The sequence below is a fragment of the Gossypium raimondii genome, chromosome 10 (genome assembly GCF_025698545.1).
Source record: "Gossypium raimondii isolate GPD5lz chromosome 10, ASM2569854v1, whole genome shotgun sequence".
NCBI classification, from domain to species: domain Eukaryota; kingdom Viridiplantae; phylum Streptophyta; class Magnoliopsida; order Malvales; family Malvaceae; genus Gossypium; species Gossypium raimondii.
In genome coordinates, this window is record NC_068574.1 from 27533571 (window position 1) to 27550041 (window position 16471).

Sequence of the window (16471 nt, forward strand, 5' to 3'; positions counted from 1 at the left end):
CTCACTATGTTAAAAAGTGGATTACTTGGTTAGAAGATAAATAAATTAAAAAATGAATATTTATCAAATTCTAAAACTTACTTGAGTAATGGTTCAATTGAATTGTGGCGAAAAAGAACATATCGATGTGCTTGTACCCAATATCTATCATCTAAGTGTGCAGTTTCAAATTTACCGATTAGTTCTCCAAAACTTTGAAATAGATAAGTTTCAGCTAAGTTATGATTAGTGAGTCTAGCATTTCTACTTGGTCTATTCAATCTTGTTTCAACATCTTCTAAATATCTAGAGCAGAAAGTCATGCACTCCTCTGCCAAGTAACCTTCAGCAATTGATCCTTTTGGATAACGCTTATTATGACAATATGACTTCAATTTGCATAGGAACCTAAGCACGATATACAACATTATCAAAAGTTGTAACTAAAGGTATATTCATGAATGAATGAAAACTTTACAAATAATTTAGCACCTCTCTATAGGATACATCCACCGATAGAAAACCGATCCACCAAGTTTTGCTTCATGAGGGAGATGGATTAACAAGTGCACCATAATAGTGAAGAACAAAAGTGGAAAGATCTTCCCCAAATTGCATAAAGTCAAGACGACTCGATCTTGTACTTTCTCAAGTTCTTCAACAATCAACACTTTGCCACGAATAACTTTCATTATATTGGATAGTTCAATTATACAAGACGTCACCTTTTTTTAATACAAAATCGTAAAGCAACTGGCAGTAAATCTTACATCAAGATGTGATAATCATGTGATTTTAAGGAATATATTCTTCGATCTTTAAAACTCACACATCGAGATATATTTGATAAATACGCATCTAGGACATTTATATCCTTCAACACTGTGCAGAACACTTCTTTTTCTTTCTTTGACATTGCGAAAATAGAATGGGACAATCAAGATTTTCCATTCGAAAGTAATTGGGGATGAAGATCACGTTGAATTCCCATGTCAACTAGATCAAGTCGACTCTAAAGATTGTCTTTCAATTTTCTATCGACATTCAGAATTGTCGAATGATGTTCTCACAAACATTCTTTTCAATATGCATGACACCAAGATTGTGTCACAAAATGCAATGCTCCTAATAAGGCAACTCAAAAAAATACTTCTTTTTTTCCACAAGTCCGCCTCATTAGGATGATCCTCTTCATTAGATTCATCATCAATCTGTCGGTCAACATTGCCAACATACGCCTCCCTCGGTCTTCTCTTTGTTTGCGTGTTGGGTGGTTGATTCATCTTTCCATAACTAAAATTGATATCTTTTAACATGAATAAGATTTTAGATCCAATGGTCTGCTCAGGAGCTTCTCTGAATTCTTTAGTACCATCAAATAGAGTTCTCTGAAATCTAAATCTATTATTTCTATCTAACCACCGACGATGCCCCATATAAGAGGACTTCTTCCCATTATATAATCACTTCGAACATGTTTGCGTCCTTTGGCACTCCAACCAGATAAATTGGCATAAGCTGGAAAATCATTAATAGTCCACAACAAAGCTACACATAAATAAAAGTTCTCATTTCTCAAGACATCATATGTTTCAACACTCGCCCATAATTGTTTCAACTCTTTAATAAGTGGCCGCATATAAATATTAATATCATTCCCGAGACCTTTCTCTTCAAGGATAATCATAGGTAAGATAAAAGAAGATTGATTCATGCAAATCCGTGGAGGCAAATTGTAAGGAACAAGCACTACAGGCTAAGTACTGTGCAAAGTACTCATGATTTTAAAAGGGTTAAATCTATCAGATGCTAGCCCAAGCCTCACATTCCGAGGATCGCTTACAAAGCTTGGAAATTTACTGTCAAATGATTTCCAAGCTAAAGAATTCGCAGGATGCCTTAATAATCCATCACCGGTTCGTTGATTATGATGCCTCATAGACTCAACTATCTTTGATGACATGAAAAGTCTTTGACGACATTAAAAGCCTTTGAAGCCTTGGTATTAGTGGAAAATATCGCAAAATCTTTATTGGCTTCTTTCTTAACTGTGCCTCACATTCATCCTCATTCACATCTTTTGTATTCATCCAACGAGATTTACCGCAAACATGACAAGACTATTGGTTTTTACAATCACCCCAATACAACATACAATCATTTGGGCAACTATGAATTTTATCGTACCCAAGGCCTAAATATTTTATAAGTTTCTTCATATATTTGCATGAATGTGGGATTTTTGCAAACAGAAACATATCTCTTAAAAACTTTAACAGTAGTGTCAAAGAGTTTCCGGTCCACCCTCCCAAACATTTTAAGTGAAAAAGATGAATGCAGAAGGACAGTTTTGAAAATTTTGATCCCTCATAAAGTTCTTCATTCATTTCATTAAGTAACTTGTAGAACTTCGCCGCTTCTTCATTTGGCTCTTCATCAAGTACACTTATTCCCGTTTCGGTAAAAGCATCTCCACCAATATCACAATTATTGAATGCAATAATTTCAAGTGGAAACGATTGTAAACCATGACTGCGCATATTAATTGCATCCCGCAACATACCTTCCATATCATCTTCTGTAACAAACTGATGGTAAGCATTATAATGATAAGTCGAATTAATCGTTGAAGAGGTTTTACGAGGTGTACATTAGAAAATCCATTTTTTATACCCCTGAATAAAGCCATCAACAATTAGATGTTCGTAGACAACTTCACGAATATGCCAATTGATGTTGCCACACTTCTTACACGGGCAAAGAATCATATTCTCTTAGCTTGAATTTTGAAATGCAAAATTTAGAAAAGTTTGTACTCCATTTCGATAGTCGTTACTTACCCTTGACAAATTCATCCAACTCTTATCCATTTCGTAGTTCTTGCAGTCTAAAGTTGACAATAAATTACGGTTATTTAAGTGTTCTAAATTGATTTAAATCATGTCATTGTACTAAAATAGATAATACATATCAAGTATCAAGTATCTAATGGGTGTAAACTAATTCAAATAAGTTGTTTATTTATAAGTATAATTAAAAGTAGGAAAAACAATAGTGTTGCCCAAATTTCTATGATTTTATATATTTTGATCCAAAGTTTTATGTAAGTTATAATATGATATATATTTATGTAAGTTATGTAAGTTATGATATAATATATATTTATGTAAGTTATGATCCAAAGTTTTTTTTATTCTTTAAATGGTTATGTAAGTTATGATAATCATAAACTTTAAATGTTTATGTAAGTTAAGATTATCATCTTTAAATTTTAACTTTAAATTTTAACCCTTTAATTATACTCTTTTAATTTTTAAATTTGTGTTTTTATCACCTTTATGTTCACTATACTTAAAAGACAAAAATTAACAAATTAATAATTATATGTTAATAAAGTTAATATTTGTTAATTTTTCATCTATTTTGAGTTAATACTTCAATTAAATTTCCATCAACTTTTTAACTTTATACTAAACATTAAAATCGATCAATTTATTTTTATGATAATATTTATGAAAAATATTAAAATAATTTTAACATTAAGATAAATATTATTTTCCTTTAAAAATTTATTTTAATTAAATAATATTTATTTCTATGATAAATATTATATTATGTTTTATTTTGAAATTTGAACTTTAAACTATATACTTTTAAGGATAAATAAAAAATATTATTTAAATTAAATTTTCTATGAAAATTTTAACTTTGAAACTAAATATGAAAACTAATGAATTTAAATTTAAAATTTAAAATAATAAATTAATAACACAATTAAAATCCAAAAGTTAGAACTCATGTTATCTTAAATTTTAGTAGCTTTAAACAATTCTAAAATGACAAAAAAACAAAAATAGCAACAATATTAATCTTCTTCAAACTTGTTATCTTACTTGTTCAAGCTCTTTCTCCAATTGAATCAACTTTAAATGACTACTTTCTAACTATTGAACATATGCTTGAAAGGTAATTCCACATCAAGTTATTACAGAAGTTTGAATGTTTCCTTCAGCCCATCTGTTTCAATGCAAACCAACATCCACTTACCTTTTTCTGCAAACGGCTTTTACGAGCAGCCTTATGATTTTCTACAAGACGTCTTTGTATCTATAGATATTAAAGGTATAATGCACAAAGCAGATTAGAACCCTATTTAAGGTAAACAGATCATATACAAACAACAATTAATACGAGATATTCTATGAATTTAGCAGCTACTGAATGAAACAAGTTTGGGGAACATATATTTTTCCATTAAATTAGATTTGTTGAGATACTGTGCAAGTTAATTAGTATGTCCAGTTGCAACTCAACAGGTAAACTCTCAAATACATATTTAAAATTTTTAAAAATTCATATACTCATACATTTGAAGTATCGTATTCTCGAACTATATACATTATCAAATACGAATATTTAAAAAATTGAGCAACTCAGAAAAATCATAATATCCTAAGGAATGTCGAACAATTTATTAAAGAACCAGATAACGGTTTCATCCAACAAGGTATATAGAGAACATAACAGCACAGAGTACTTTACATGGCCATTAACATGTGTTCTAAATCCTAATGTTTAACTATCAGCCACAGATGATGTTAGAATTAAGTGACTCAAATCCTTATTTAAATCAAATACAGTGGTAAAATAAAATAAAAGTAAAATCCTATAGAATTTTAGTTCTTTTATTTTATTTTAGAATAAGGTTTTTTTTAAACCTTATTAAACTCCATCTATTTGATATTGATTAGAATAAAGGGTTTCACTCCTATTAGAATAAGGTTTTACAAGCCTATAAATAGACATAGTCTATTTCTCTTGTAATTAATTCAAATTGGACATAGTGAATTTTCTTCTCCTCTGCCCGTGGTTTTTTCCCAAAAGGGTTTCCACGTAAAATCTCTGTGTTCTTTATTTTTCTTTTTCTATTTTCTTTGGGATATATTGTCATTATCGATATTCTATTTTCACAAATTGGTATCAAAGCTTCTGGGTTGTTCATCTCAATCACGATAATGGTGTCCTTGAAGTATGAAATTTCGCTGTTTGATCGCAACACCAGATTCGCTTTGTGGCAGATAAAGATGCAGGCAGTTCTTGCACAGATGGACTTAGAGGAAGCCATACTAGGGGTAGATAAGATGCCTTCAACATTGACAGAGGAAGAGAAGAAGCGCAAGGATCGAAAGGCATTAACATAGTTATATATGTATTTGTCTAATGAAATTTTACAGGATATGAAGAAGGAGAAGACCGCCGCTGGATTATGGAAGAGGTTGGAACAAATATGTATGTCGAAAACTCTAACTAGCAAGCTGCATATGAAGCAGCGTCTTTATGCTCATCGTTTGGAGAAAGGTGCATCTGTGCACGAACACTTAATAGTATTTAAATAAATTCTCTCAAACTTGGAGGTCATGGAGGTTCAGTATGATAAGGAAGATCTAGGGTTGATTCTACTTTGTTCGTTGCCCCCGTCTTATTCAACCTTTAGAGAAACAATTTTATATAGCCGCAAGTCCCTCACAGTTTATGAGGTTTATGATTCTTTAACCTCTTATGATAAAGTGAAGCATCTTGTGGTTAAAACTGACTCTTAGGGAGAGGGTCTTATTGTTCGTGAGAGACAAGATCGAAATGCTGATGATGATCGTGGAAGGACACAGAAATGAAATCTTCGCAGTAAATTTAAGGGTAGATCAAAGTCTTCAAACAGAGGTAAAACTTGTAACTTCTGCAAGAAGAAATGGCACATTAAATCTGAGTGCTATAAGCTACAGAATAAGATCAAAAGGGAGGCTGCGAATCAAAATGAAAAACAACTAGAAAATTTTGGTAAAGCTGATGTTGTAGAAGACTACAACGATGGTGAACTTCTAGTCGCTTCTGTCAACAATTCTAAAGCGAGTGAGGAGTGGATCCTTGATTCGAGTTGCACCTTCCACATGAGTCCCAATCAGGATTGGTTTACAACTTATGAAACAGTGTCTGAAGGTGTTGTTTTGATGGGAAATAATGCTTCATGTAGAATTGCAGGTGTTGGAACAATTAAAGTTAAGATGTTTGATAGAGTTGTTAAAACACTTAGTGACGTACGACATATTCCGTAATTAAAGAGAAATTTAATTTCATTGAGTACTCTTGATTCAAAAGGGTACAAATACACAGCTGAAAGTTGTGTTTTTAATATTTCTAAAGGTTCCCTCGTTTTGCAAGGTTCTACTGTTACTGGTGATGCAGTTGTCGCATCCTTTTCCTTGTCAGATGATGATATTACTAAACTTTGGCATATGTGCCTAGGGCATATGAGTGAGAATGGCATGGCAGAATTGAGCAAAAGAGGACTTCTTGATGGGTAAGGAATTTACAAACTAAAGTTCTATAAGCACTGCGTTTTTGGGAAGCAAAAGAGAGTTCGATTCACCAAAGGAATCCATAACACGAAGAGAACGTTGGAGCATATTCATTCTAATCTGTGGGGGCCATCCAGAGTACCTTCGAGAGGTGGAGCTAATTATATGCTAATTTTTATTGATGATTTTTCTAGAAACGTGTGGGCGTTCTTCCTAAAGCAGAAAAGCGATGTGTTTTTCGCATTTAACTCTTGGAAAATCATGATTGAAAAATAGAGGAGAAAGTAAATAAAATACCTCCGCACAGACAATGGCTTAGAGTTTTGTTTTGATGAGTTTAATAAACTGTGCAAGTCAGAAGGAATCGTGAGACACTTGACAGTTCGTCATACTCCACAGCAAAATGGTGTTGCAGAACAAATGAATAGAACGATTATGGAGAAGGTTTGATGTATGTTGTCAAATGCCAACTTACCAAAGTCATTTTGGGCCGAAGCAGCCTCTACTACATGTTTTTTGATCAACCGATCTCCATTCGTTACCTTTGAGAAAAAGACTCCACAAGAGGTATGGTCTCGTAATCTTGCTGACTATTCTGATTTGAAGATTTTTGGTTGTCCTGCATATGCTCATGTTGATAATGGAAAATTGGAACCGAGATCCATTAAATGTGTTTTTCTTGGTTATAAAGTAGATATGTCCATAAGCCGGGCCGGGCCGGACCCGAAAAAATTTTTTTGCCCTCCTCTTAGGCTCGGGCTCGGCCCGGCCCGGCCCAAAATATGGGCCTAAAATTTTACCCAGGCCCGGCCCGGGAAAATATCATAAGCCCGAGTCAGCCTACCCATTTTTAATAAACATTAAAAAATTATTTTAAAAATAAAAAATAAAAATATTTTAAAATTAAAAAATAAAAATAAAAAATATATATTTATAATATTCGGGTCGGCCCGGGCCCGAGCCAAAAAAGTGGTGCCCGAGGCTCGGCCCGTTTTTTAAACGGGCCTCATTTTTTACCCAAGCCCATATTTCGGGCCTATATTTTTACCCGAACCCTCCTATATTTCAGGCGGGCCGTCGAGCCGGGCCGGGCCGCCCGGCCCATGGACAGGTCAATTATAAAGCTGGTGTAAAAGGGTATAAGTTATGGTGTCCTGAAACTAGAAAAGTTGTGATTAGCAGAGATGTTGTTCTTGATGAAACTGCTATGCTACCTAAGTTATCTCTTAAAGACTCTTCCAATAAAGAAAATCAAAAGTAGGTGGAGCATTAGATTAATACAGAATCTACAACAGAGTCGATTACTGAAGCCAGTACAAAAATTCAAAATAGAATTGCTTCTTCACCACAATACTCTATCGCCAAAAACAGAACTAGAAGAGAAATTAAACCTCCAAGAAGTATGCTGAGGCTGATCTAGTTGCTTATGCGTTAAATGTGACTGAAGATATAGATGTAAACCAATAGCCATCTAATTATTCTGAGGCAGTTAGTTGTGAAGACTCAGAAAAGTGGATGTTTGCTATGCAAGAGGAGATGGAATCACTCCACAAAAATAAAACATGGGATCTTGTGAAACTTCCTAAAGGTAAAAAGGTTGTTCGCTGTAAATGGGTGTTTAAGAAGAAAGAGGGGACTCCAAGAGTTGAAGAACCCAGATATAAAGCAAGGCTTGTTGCAAAGGGTTACAGTCAAATTCCAGGAGTGGACTTCACAGATGTGTTCTCTCCAGTTGTGAAGCATAGTTCTATTCGAGCTTTACTTGGTATTGTGGCCATGCATGATTTGGAGCTTGAGCAGTTAGATGTAAAAATTTCATTTTTGCATGGCAAACTTGAGGAGGATATTTACATGCAACAACCAGAGGGTTTTACAGTCTCAGAAAAAGAGGACTATGTTTGCTTGTTTAAAAGTCACTTTACGGTTTGAAACAGTCACCAAGACAATGGTATAAGAGGTTTGATTCCTTTATGACTTATCATGATTTTAAAAGAAGTAGCTTTGACAGTTGTGTTTACTTTAAGAAAAACAGTGATGGTTCTTTTGTATATCTACTCCTTTATGTTGATGACATGTTGATAGCAACGAAAGATAAATGAGAGATAAGAAATGTCAAAGCCCAACTAAGTGAAAAATTTGAGATAAAAGATTTGGGACCAGCAAAGAAGATACTTGGTATATATGGATATTCTCAGAGATAGAAAAGCAAGTAAATTGTACCTAAGTCAGAAGGGGTACATTGAGAAAGTTCTTTGCAGATTCAATACGCAGAATGCTAAGCCTGTTAGTACTCCTTTTGCAGCCCATTTCAGACTTTCATCGACTTTGTGTCCACAATCAGATGATGAGATTGAGTACATGTCACATGTCTCATACTCTACTGCAGTGGGATCTCTCATGTATGCCATGGTTTATTCAAGTCCATATTTATCATATGCAGTTAGTGCAGTTAGCAGATACATGGCAATTCCAGGTAAAGAATATTGGAAAGCAGTTCGGTGGGTTTTAAGATACTTACGAGGTACTACCAATGTTTGCTTACAGTTTGGAAGAACTAGAGATGGAGTTATTGGGTATGTTGATGCTAATTTTGCTGGAGACCTTGATAGAAGAAGATCTCTGACAGGTTACGTCTTTACAATTGGAGGTTGTGCAATCAGTTGGAAAGCCACTTTGCAAACTACAGTTGCTTTGTCTACCACTGAAGCTAAGTGCATGGCGATTACTGAGGCTTGTAAAGAAGCTATTTGGTTGAAAGTTCTCTTTGGTAAACTCAATGAAGATCTTCAAATCAATACAGTATTTTGTGACAGTCAGAGTGCCATCTTCCTTACAAAAGATCAAATGTTTCATGAGAGAACAAAACACATTGATGTTCGGTATCATTTTGTTCGTGATATTATTGCTCGTGGTGATATTGTTGTGAGCAAAATTAGTACTCATGAAAATCCTGCAGATATGATGACTAAGTCACTTCCTATAACCAAGTTTGAGCATTGTTTAGACTTGGTTGGTGTTCATTGTTGAAGTTAAACTCTTAAGGGGTTTTATGAAAGAGGTGGAGAACTTGTTCATTGAGAGTTCGAGATGAAGAACTTATTCATTAAGAATTAGTGTCAAGGTGGAGACTGCTAGAATTAAGTGACCCGAATCCTTATTTAAATCAAATACGGTGGTAAAATAAAATAAAAGTAAAATCCCTATAGAATTATGGTTCTTTTATTTTTTTTAGAATAAGGTTTTTTTTTAAACCTTATTAAACTCCATCTATTTGATATTGATAAGAATAAGGAGTTTCACTCCTATTAGAATAAGGTTTTACAAGCCTATAAATAGACATAGTCTATTTCTCTTGTAATTAATTTGAATTCGACATAGTGAATTTTCTTCTCCTCTACCCGTAGTTTTTTCCCGAAAGGGTTTCCATGTAAAATCTCTGTGTTCTTTATTTTTCTATTTCTATTTTCGTTACGATATATTGTCATTATCGATATTCTATTTTCACAGATGATGCAAACCCGATGCTAAAATCAAATCCAATGCATGTCAACTCACTTTTGTTTGCATTGAACATCTTCATTTTCAGTTAGTATGAGCCCTGCATAAGGTTAAAACTTATCAGAAGTAATTATTCCAAGGTTGATTGTTGTGAATCCCTTATTACATTACATCTCATTAGCCTCGAAAGGCTACCAATTGGAATCAAATTTGATCGATTTTGTTGCTGGTTGATCTCACAAATAAATGCAAACTTTAGAATTCTCAACAAGCAACGATCAATTCCAATATATTATGTCAAACAAATAACAATAGATGAAAGAACGAGGGACCTATTTCCAAGCAAATGAAGAGAAATCTTATTCAAAAAGGTTTCCATTTTAACCAAAATAAACACATGCAAAAACCCCGATTGTTCTTTGCATTTGGAACATACATAAATCACTGTTTAGTTGTGAGAATAAACTAAAACTAAGAAAACAAGCCTACTGCAGTGAGTAAGCTTGTGGTATATCATAATCGATGAAACAAAGCTTTAGGCAAACAACTAAAACTCAACTGTATTACTAAAAACGACGATTCAAATTTATTATGAGTTAAAATTGTAATCACTGAATTTTGCCCGGGTTGAATTTTGGGCCGAGTCGGTCTCGTATGGGCCCAATGATCGGGCCCATTAGGATTTAATTTTAGAATTGTTTTAGCCCATTTTTAATTGCTGTTTTAAATATTAATAAAATAGTAGTAAAAAAATCTCAAAAAAATATAATAAAAATACAAAAAAATATAAATTACATTTTAACCCCTCTACTTTTTGAAATTTACATTTTGACCCCAAACTTTTCTATAAATTACATTCAGACCCTTAAATTTTCTTCAACATTACATTTTCACCCCTTAAATTCCTAAAAATTACATTTTGGCCCCATATTTTCCTAAAATTGCATTTTACCCCGTAAACTTTACACTGTTATAATTTAGTCCTTCGGGCATGACAAGATCGCTTCAACTGCGTTCTTGCAGTATCGCTTCCACGCCTGACACACCCAATCGGCGGTCATGGCGTGCTCCCCCTCCTCCGCTGCCACCTAAAAACAAAAAAGAAGAGGACAAATCGGAGGAGATAAAAAGAAAAAATTAAAGGAAAGAAAGGGGTCTGGAACTTTGGGGAGAAAAATAGAAAAAACAACAAAAAAATCTGAGAGAAAAATCAAAAAGAGCAAGGAAAAGCCTCCGTTATCAGCGCGCCACCACCACCGTAGCACCTTCGTCACCACCCCGCCTAGAAGACGACCAAGGAGAAACCTACAAGAATCTAAGAAAACCCAAAAATCAAAGAAGCAGCAGCAGCCAAGAACCGAATTTAGAGGAGGAGAAAACATTTACCTTTGAGCCGCCGGCCACCAAGTGAGGAGAGAAGCCGAGGACAAACACAGCGGCGGTGCCTTCGACTTTGTGGGGGGGCGGCCGAATCACAAAAGAAAGAGGAAAGAAAAGCCAAGGGGAGAAGAGAAGAAAAAAGGAGAAGAAAAGAGAAAAAGGGGAAGAGAAAGGAGGAGGGGAGAACGCCGTGACCAGTGACATCGAACGGGGAAATCGACGGCGACAGTGGACGACAAGAGAGGAGCGAGCGGCGACTAGGGTTCTTAAAAAAAGAAAGAACGGAATAAAGGAAAAGAAGAAGAAGAAGAAAAGAAAAAAGAAAAAGAAAAAATAGAAAAATAAAAAAAAAGAGTGGCAGTGGTGCAGAATCGCAGAGTTACCCAAAGAAGAGAAGCCCAATACAAAGAGCCCTGTCCAAAGAACTAAAACCAAGAGCCCACATGCGCAAACCCAAATGGCGCAGAGGCCTTGCCACCAAAGAAGGTGACCCAAGAGACCAAAGAGAGAAGCCTACCACCGGTGGCCCATCAGTGAGCCTAGGCCCAACACCAAAGAGAAAAAAAGGAAAGAGAGAAAAAAAGAGGGAAAAAAGAAAAGGGCCCCACAACTTTGGGCTTTTGGTAATTTCCTTAAATCTTTTAATTTAGTTTATTTATTTAAATATTGTTTCATTTAAATTAAATTAGCATTTTTTAAATAGTCTTTTTAGAAATATTAGTATGGTTTTATTTGCATGTAAAAATAAAATAAAAATTTTATTTTAATGCATAAGGCAACGAACCGATTTAGCATCGAGCCGTTGATTTCATCGCTATGTTGGGTGAATATTGATGGCTCGTGTTAAATACGGGACGCCCTTATAAAAATCGAAAATATTCAAAATTCCTCGTGTTTTAATAAAAATTCTCGTGTTTTATTAGAATCCCGATTAAATATTAATTTGATTTGTTTTGACACTAATTCGACGATTTCATCGCCATATCGGGGTGAATATCATCGATTCGTGTTAAATATGGTATTATTAAAAAAATCGTGTTTCAAAAATTTTCATGTCTTCAAAATTTCTCATGTTTCAAAATAATAATAATAAAATTTCCGTGTTTCAAAAAATATATTCGTGTTTCTTTTTTCAAAAAATTTCCGTGTTTCAAAAAATATATTCGTGTTTCTTTTTTTCAAAAAAATTCGTGTTTCAAAAAACTCTCTTGAATACTCTTTGATGTTATCGTGTTTTCAAAAAATTCCCGTGTTTGACAAATTTTCGTTTTTTCATGTTCTCAAAAAATTCTCATGTTTCAAAAAGCTTCTTGTTTTCAAAAATCCTCATGTTTCAAAAATCTTCGTGTTTTCAAAATTCTAGTGTAACAAAAATTTTCATGTTTTCAAAAATTTCCCGTGTTTTCAAAAATTCTCGTTTTTCGAAAATTTTCTTGTTTTCAGAAAAAATTTCCGTGTTTTATAAATTTTCGTGTTTTCAAAAAAATCCCGTCTTTCAAAAATTTTCGTGTTTTCAAAAATTGACCGTGTTTCATAAATTTCCGTGTTTCAAAAAAAAATCTCATGTTTCGTAATTTATCAAATTTTTTGTGTTTTCAAAATTTTCGTGTTTCAAAAAGAAAATTCGTGTTTTGAAAAAATTCTCGTGTTTCAAAATTTTCGTGTTTTTTTTAAAAAATTTCGTGTTTCTAAAATTCTTGCGTTTTAAAAAAAAATTCGTGTTTTCAAAAAAGGGGTTGTTGTGTTTCAAAATTCTCGTGTTTCAATCGAATCATGACTGAATATTAAATTGAACTCGTATTTTTGAAAATTAAGACAACACGCGTTTAACGAGATACCAATTTTGGGCGTCGCGAGGGTGCTAATACCTTCCTCGCGCGTAACCGACTCCCGAACCCTAATTTTCTCTGGATTTCAACGTAGACCTAAAATTGCCTCTTTTTTAGAAAAGTTTAAAATTAAATTTTTTCTTATAAAAAGAGAGTTTTGAAGGTGTCCGATCACACCTAGAAAAAGATCGGTGGCGACTCCTTTTTTTCAAATAAAATCGAAACTCCGTTTTCAAATTTTCAATAATCACTTCAATTAGCGCCCACACCAAATTTTTAGGTCGCTACAGCTGGCGACTCCACTGGGGCTTTTGAGAGTCGAGTCTGACGTTAAACGCGCGTTATCAAATTTTCAAAAATTCTTGTTCAAATTAATTTTTAATCGTGATCCTTGAATTTTATCTTCTTTTTTTTTTCAAAAAAAATCATACATCCGCATCCGGTTTTGAAATTAATATTTTTCTAACCTGTTTTACTTTCGTGTTTTTTTTCAGCTTTAAGTTTTGTGGTTTTAGTTTGTTTTTTTTAGTAAAAATAAAAATAAAAAGGTTTGTGAGTTTCTCCCCACACACCGTGCACCTGCATTCTTGCATAACTTGAGCTCTCTACCCGGCTCCGTCTGCTTAAGTGGAAGTAAACGCCACGCCTTCGTGAGTTAACTCGTCCCTCCTTGACAAAGCTAGTGAAATACTTAGGGTTACATATGACTTATGCTTTCGTGAGTTAACTCGTCCCTCCGCACAGGCATAAGTAAATGTAATCCCTCGAATTGAGCTCGCGAGCCCTGACGGGCGATAACCGAGGCTCCGTACTAGCCTTAGTAGGTGACAGTATGGACAATTCGAGTACCTTTCTAGAACCGAAACTACATATAGTGAACCGTATGAGCCACCCGAGTAGAGCCATGTCGAACCTCCGTCTATCGAATAGTCACCAAAATAAGTACACGGGAGAAACGCCTCTTACCTTTTATTTCTTTTGCATTTACACTTATTTAATGAATTAAGTCTGTTTAATAAATTGGGCCGGACAGATTGTCTGATGGTATGTGGGGTAGGTTTCTTGTAAAGCATATTGTGGCAAGAAAAAAGTAAAAATGTGGGTCTTTTCCACCAAATTGCATGATTGAATAGCTTAATTCGTTAAATTTTCCATAGTCTTTATTTTTCTTCTTTCTTCTTTTTATATCTGTTGTGATCTCTGACCAGAGTTATTTGTTTTTCATTTTATTTTTCATCATGCATCGTAGACATCTCATTAGGAAGGTGTTGGTTAAAGATTGGTTGCTAAAAACGGGTTTCTGATGGAGGAGTCAATTACACAAGTAACTGAGAAAAATACCGTAGTTCGAGATTGGTCTTTGAGGACTCAGAAAGCGAAAGGGGATAGTTTAAAAGAAGGATACATCTCTGATCTTCCTGAGCATGTGACTTTGAATGCTCGTCAGAATGATCTCAAAGACTTGACTAGGATTTGGAAACAGTGGGACTCAGATACCAAAGGCATTTTCACTGAGAAGTATGGGGATATAGCTCACTTGATAGCAATTGATGTGAACGAGCAGTTAATCCAAGCCATGGTTCGATTCTGGGACCCAGCCTATCAATGTTTCACTTTCAATCAGGAAGATATGACTCCGACCATAGAAGAGTATGCCGCTTTGCTTCGCATCGATAATGTGCAACTCAACAAGATATATGTGAAGGAGCCTAAACCAATAACCTTCAAGAAAAAGCTAATGAAGTTGACGGGGATGACTGATACATGGGCTGAAAAATAGATAAAGAAGAAGAATGAAGTCAGTTGTGTTCCGTGGTTTTCTCTTCGGGAGTTAGTTCAGAATCATCCAGATGTTTTGAAAAGAGTAGATTTGTTTGCCTTGGCCATTTACTTGACCGGTCGTCTTCCGAAGGTTCTTGGGCATATTGAAGTTGCGGTTGTGGATTTCTTTGAAAAGTTGAAGCAAAGAGTCAACCCGGTCCCAACCATCTTGGCTGAGACTTTTAGATCTCTAAATGCTTGTAGGAGAAAAGGGGAAGGACGTTTTATTGGATGCGCGCCATCTTGAATGTTTGGATCTTTAGCCATTTTTGGAAGGTGGAGCTCACGCCTTTCCACATGTTTTCAAAGACATTCGCCCCGTTGGAAGCACACCTTGAAAAAGATTGGCCGAAGGATGTCACTGAACAACACTAGGTCTCAGTTTTTCAGAACCTCCGTGCCGAAGATATAACTTGGAGAGCACCTTGGATTCGTCCCTCTGTCTTATTATACAAGTGTGGAAACCAAGACTGGATGCCTTTACTAGGATTATGGGGAGGAGTTGGATATGCTCTATTGTTGGTTCAAAGACAGTTCGCTTCGCGACAGTTTGTACCAGTTACCAATGGATTGGCATAATCGGAGTTTGCCTTTATGGGTGAGGGTTACATGAAAAAGGTTCGAGATACTGTGAATTCTTGGAGGCAAATCTACCTAATGGAATTAGCTCTCTATGCTGATATTATCACTGTAGACTATGACCTATGGAGGCAACGACGAGTGAAGAGTCAAGTAACCCCATCGATTGATGAAGCTTGCCAGAATCCGTTCTTAGAGAAAATTCCATCCGAGCTAGAAATTGCAAGACATGAATTTGAACGTGAAAAAGCCAAACTGTTGTGATATATTAGTTCTCTCCAGGAGGAGAACTACCAGTTGAAGATTGATGTCAAAATTAAAAAATCCAGAACCGAAAAAGTCCAAAAAGATGTTGAAGTTACGAGAAAGGATTTAAGGGACCTTCATTTGGAAAACAAGAAATTAAGAGGCACTATAAGAAATAGTGGATTGGGCAAAGCATCAGCAGAATGGAAGGAGGAACTAAGCAACATCAAAGGTGGGATGGAATTCTGGAAAGCTAAAGCGAAAAAAGAAGAGGAAAGAGCTGCACGTGCTATGATAGAGTTGAGGAAGAAGAGTGTTGAACATGAAGCTGTGACTGCAGAACTAACAGCTAGTCAGTCTGAGCATCAAGAGCTAAAAGGAAAAATTCGAAGTTTAGAGAGTACACTGCAAGCTCATCAACAATATTTGGATGACCTCTTGAGGGCTTTAGAAGACAAGAATGGTCAGCATGACAGAGACATTCGCGCCTATGAGAGAGCCCTCCAAGAAAAGGATATGCATCTCGGCAGTTTAATCAATGAAATTCGTAAGGCGGCTGCGCATGTAGTACAATTGTCAGATGAAGCGGAAGTTCTTAGTTGCCAATACCCTCCAAGCCAAAGATCAAGCATATCGGAGTTCCTGGAACGTGTAAAGAAGCAAGGCGACGTGGCTAAGAAGTTTGTGTAACTGTAAAACTAATATGGCAAAACTTTTTGTAATGGACTCTTTTGATAAATGAAACGCCCAAGTATGGGGCCATTTTGGAATCAACACCTATTTTTG